General features: G+C 43.7%; 1 pseudogene; it reads right to left on the reverse strand.

Moving 5' to 3' along the window:
- Positions 1-4,641: 4,641 nt before the first annotated feature.
- LOC124617015 lies at positions 4,642-4,759 on the reverse strand (annotated as a pseudogene).
- Between the last annotated feature and the right edge of the window lie 900 nt (positions 4,760-5,659).

Consider the following 5,659-nt stretch of genomic DNA (forward strand, 5'->3'; position numbering starts at 1 on the left):
ACTATAACACTAGGTATAATTTATTTTAAGCTGGTATGTCCGATTGATTTACGTAGACTACGAGTGTAAGACTGCCGAACTTTTGCAATTGCTGCGTCAGAGACTTATTGCCGATCATGATCCGGCGTCATATGTGATACACAGCCAGTTTCAGTAAAACTATTGAACTAATTAATAACAGTTTGTCTCTGATGTGGCAGTTTGTGATATTTATTCCTGAATTGTCTCTGAACCGTAGTCGCGGAATTTGATTCATAAAACAATAAACAACACTGCAATGTTACACGACTCCATGACGAATGTTTGAATAACTCACTCACACTTGCCATGTAGTGGAAAAGTTGGTAACTAACAGTGTCAGGCGGGAGTGAAACTTGAAGATGTACTGCATTCAGTGCCTGTCTGTTGACTGACAGAGACCGCCGACAGTTGAAGAGGGTCCTAATGTGTAATAGGCAGACATCTATCCAGAACATCACGATGGAATTCCAGACTGCATCAGGATCCACTGCAAGTACTATGACAGCTGGTCGGGAGATTTCATCATCGATCGGCTGCTCATAAGCCACACATCACCACGGTAAGTGCCAAACGACCCCTCGCTTGGTGTAAGAAGCGTAAACAATGGACGACTGAACAGTGGAGAAACGTTGTGTGGAGTGACAAATCATGGTACACAATTTGGCGATCCGATGGCAGGGTGTGGGTATGGCCAGCATGTGTAGTGCCAACAGTAAAACTCGCAGGCGGTGGTGCTATTGTGTGATGGTTGTTGTTTTGCGTGGCACTATCACGGCACAGGCCTACATTGACGTTTTAAGCACCTTCTTGCTTCCCACCGTTGAAGAGCAGTTCGGGGATGGCGACTGCATATTTCAGCGCGGTCGAGCACCTGTTCATAATGCACGGCCTTTGGCGGAGTGGTTACACGACAATAACATCCCTACAATACAGTGGTCTGTACAGAGTCCTGACGTGAATCCTATATAATACCTTTGGGATTTTTCGGAACGCCTACTTCGCACCAGGCCTCACCGACCGACATCAATACCTCTCCTCAGTGCATCACTCCGTGAAAAATGGGCTGCCACTCCCCAAGAAACTTTCCAGCACCCGATTGAACGTATGCCTGTGGGAGTGGAAGCTGTCATCAAGGCTCCATTACCAATGGAGGGCGCTGCGAACTTGTAAGTCATTTCAGCCAAATATCCGGATACTTTTGATCACATAGTGTGTTTGATGTTTATGTTTCAGGAGGAACAGCTGCCTGCCTGCCAGGCGCCACACTGACAAACAATAAAGTCATCGTAATTTTACTGATGTGTACAGTCCACAAGTGGTTGTCGGAGATAAAACATCACTCGTCATGGGAATCTGCAGACATGCATTTAATTTGGGGGCAACAGGGAGTTGCGCCATCTAATTTGGGGCGCAACAGGGTGTGGCACCTATTAATCAGAACGAATGTGTAGAAAAAAGCTTCGCGACAGGCGTCATTCATTTTTTCGTAGAATCCTTCCATGTTGTAGACTGTCTTCATCAGAGTACGTAGTATGTGTGTAGTGATACACCCCCTAAGTTCACAGGGAATAGTGGCCGAAACGTTGGTACATTTTGTAACGTGACGCGGTGTACAATACAGCAGAACTTTATGGGAACTCATTTCGTCTGGAAAGCCTATTAATTTAACGGCTCATCGTAATTGGAAGATATTTGTCTCTGTGGGCAGAAACTTATTGGACACTGCCTCATTGAAGTCAGAATGGGCTGTCCAGGTTTCTCGACAAAGAGTAGTTCGCACACAAGAATCTGAAGACTTGGAGTTGGATCATGTAGGAGAATATTCCACAATACTTTCCCGTCATCTTGCCTGTAAAGGACATATTTAGGGAATACAGAGTGGATAGTGCTGGTGAGGGAGCAATTACGTCCCTGCTGTTAACAACGAGTACAAACAACAGCACCAAATGATTTCTGTCAACGGAGAACCTAGTGCAGTGCTGCAGTGCCGGATTTCATTCTGTCTTTATCGTCTACAGATGAGGCCCGTTTCAATCGAGATGTTGTTCTCAGTTTCCACAAGAAACAAAACTGAAATTATGATATCAAGTCACCAGTAACGATTCTCTTTGAAACTGAGGGATGAAACAGTACAAGATCGATTCGTAGGACCGTATTTGTTGCCTCTCCGTTTGAATGGTGCTTGTTATCTGGTGTTCAGTCGATATGCGCCGACAATGTTTTTGGATAATGAACATCCTGTTGTCCGCGAGATGTTGTGAGTACAACGGCCCATCATCCCGTTTCAATGTTAACACCTGTGAGCATGTGAACAATAAGTACCGTCATCGTTGAATGGGAAGGCCAGTGTGATCCCCAGATTTCACTCCTATCGATTTGTTCCTACGACGTAAGATTGTAGAGTCCTAGCTACCTATCCTTTCTATAACAACCAGGGATTTTTAGGAGAATGTGGCTAAATTATTCGCGTTGTTGTAATGTATGTATTGAAAATTGGGTTTATAATTTGAGTAGGTGCTACAAGTTTAAACGGTTGTTTTACGACATAAGTTGTTTCAGTAACAATGACAGTTCCTTCGTACAATTGTATCACAAAGTTTATTTTGATATTCAGTTCATTTACACACAATTTCAGGACAATAGAACCTGATCATCGGATAGAGAACATATCTAAAAAAAATCGAGTTCCATAATCACTAAAAGTATTCACCCAGAGCAGATATAAGAAAATATTATAAGGAATAGGAAGAGGCGAATTAAGAGTGTGCAACTTCTCACAAAATACACCCACTAAATCAGGAGCAGGAAGAATCAATGGCCCAGAGTAGGAAAACAAAAGGAAAACTGCGTGGGACCACTCTCTGGTTCACATACTGTACCGAGGCCAAAGATTCTGCTCAGAGTAAGGACTGCGGCGTTGTCTTTGTCGAAGGGACGTCCTTTGGGTGGTGGGTGTGTTACAGTTTCTGGGGAGGGATCTTTTCAATCTTCTATATCTCATTGAGAAATACGGTTAAAATTATTGTACAAATTAAACATAACGAAATTTGTTGCTACAGTATTAACTTCAAGAAATAAATATGGTGTACGAACTTTTAGAATACAACCCTTGAAATTTTTATGAAGGCTGATTTTAGTGTTGGGATAATATTAGCGCCTTGCACTGTTTATTGAGAAAAGGAAAGATAACTGACATTTTTAGACTATGGGTTTCCTGTCCTTTTGAGAACATCGTATATGAATAGTCACGTTTCACTGCCCCTTACTCATACCAAGCAGGCCACACACTGTTGAACACATTGCACTCTCATTCAGAAACGCCGAGTTTCATAGCCTTGTTCAGCCGTCCTAATTCACATTGTCCACGATTTCCCTCAATCGATTAAGGCAAATATCGAAATGGCTTCCTTTGAAAAGGGCACGGTCGATTTCCTTTCTCATCCGCCCCAAGTCCAGCTGGTGATCCGTCTTCAGTAGCCTCATTACCGACGGGACGTAAACCCCAATCTTCGTTCCTTTTGTTACATTTGCTGTTCAGACTGTGTGCTTCGAAAGCAATATTCAGACACTTGACAGCTCTTCTAATTCTTTCCTCCTTCCATCTAAGCCACGTCATCTGAGAGTCAGTAATAATTACTTCTTTCTTTTTCCTTCGCTTCTTCTTGAAGATCAAAGTTAAACAGTGAGGATCTAAGACCTTTTCTGTCTTGGCTGATCTCCACTTGCGTTTTGAAAATACTGTAAGTCACGTCATGCATCTACATTTTATTCGTATTCTCCTTAGTCCGTTGATAAGATTAGGTACACTGTTAGTTCTACAATCTTAGTAGAAGGTTATTGAGGACGTCGAACATGTCAGTATGACAAAATATACAATCTACGTATTTACAAAAAACGGACCTGCTATGTTCCTTCCTCAGATCCTAAGTTAGATTATCCTCAAGGAAGTGGGAAAAGTAAAACATGTTACACATTTTGTTCATTTATACATTAATAACAAGGTTTAAACAGACATTTAAATGAATACATGCTTAAGTGCGTAGCAAAATTCCAGGGCTATTGTAGCCAAGGGCGTCAATACGGTCTACACTATATTGTTTTTCGTTTCCATGAGAGCTAGGGATGGGGGAGGGACTCGCAGACTCACCCTAGTGTCCGCGTTTGGGCGTCGTTGAATGTAAGCAAGCATCATGAAAACCAAAAGCATTTGCTAAGGTTCATATAACCCCAGACAGTGTTTTCCGGCCAATAATGGCTTACATCATTTCAGTGCTTAACACAGGGATCGTATTGTTGAACTCAAGATATGTCGAACAAAGATATTACGGTACGTAGTAGAGTACATTAATTGGTTTTGCTAAGAAACTCATCAGTAGGAGTTTTCCACTAATAAAATACTTAACTAAACTAAACTCCCCCCGCACAGGCCATGAAGGCTCAATGTTACCGACTGGCCGCCGTGTCATCCTCAGAGCACAGGCGTCACTGGAAGCAGATATGGAGGGGCATGTGATCAGCACACCGCTGTGCCAGCCGTATGTCAGTTTACGAGACCGCAGCCGCTACTTTTCAATCAGGTAGCTCCTCAGTTTGCCTCACAAGGGCTGAGTGCAGCCCGCTTGCCAACAGCGCTCGGCAGACCGGATGGTCACCCATCCAAGTGCTAGCCCAGTCCGACAACGCTTAACTTCGGTGATCTGACGGGAACCGGTGTTACCACTGTCGCAAGGCCGTTGGCTACTATAATATTTAGGCTACTATTAAACTATACGCTATTAATAAGTTTTTAGGTTTACTGGCAAACTATTGAACATGTGTGTATCTAAATAATGGACACCTTTCTGCACCAAAGTGAATGACTTTGAGTCTTTTTTCTTATTCGTAGGATTGATTCTGGGCACTGAGCTGTTGGCCAGAAAGATGGATGTTACTTATGACAGACTTTATTAATGAATGATGGTACAGAGGAGCAGTAGTTCGTTTATCTACTTCCTTGAATAGGTTTCTGAAAGATGTTCTCGAAATTCCTGTCATAAAAGAGAGTGGAAACAGCGCAACATGGCGTGCACCTTTACTTTACTCAAGCCTAACAGATGGTATGATTGTGGAGAAACTTTTGTTTCGACAACGATTCAAGGTACCGCAGTTGGTTCATACAGAAACGTGCTACCCGAAATACTTGCTGACTTACTTACTTCTCACGCAGACGCTCAACAGCAAAGCAATTAAACGCACTGATTAACTGTAGCAAAACCGATGTGGGAAGCCGACTGCACGCTCTGTGCAAACAACTCGGAGTCACTCCGTTGTGGCTGCAAGTTTAATGAACCCGCGGCTGCCCCGGATCCTTTTCCTCCCACCCCCCCCCCCACCCCACCCCCCCTCCCCCGCCACCAACAACTTACCCTGCTCCTCCGCCACAAGCTGCCGTACTTGAGAACACCCACGCGCCAAGGCGCCAAGTTGGACTTCAGCAATCAATTGACTCCGCTCCGTTGTTTCTCAGGGCGAAGCCGCCTTAAGAACAAAGCGGGGCAGGTGCCATGTGTCCGCTTAGTCCTTGGCCAGATTAACTCTTCTCACAAATCAAAACCATGCGGACGTGGACAAATTACAATGTGCTTGGGTAATATTTACA

The sequence above is a fragment of the Schistocerca americana genome, chromosome 5, assembly GCF_021461395.2.
Source record: "Schistocerca americana isolate TAMUIC-IGC-003095 chromosome 5, iqSchAmer2.1, whole genome shotgun sequence".
Lineage (NCBI taxonomy): Eukaryota > Metazoa > Arthropoda > Insecta > Orthoptera > Acrididae > Schistocerca > Schistocerca americana.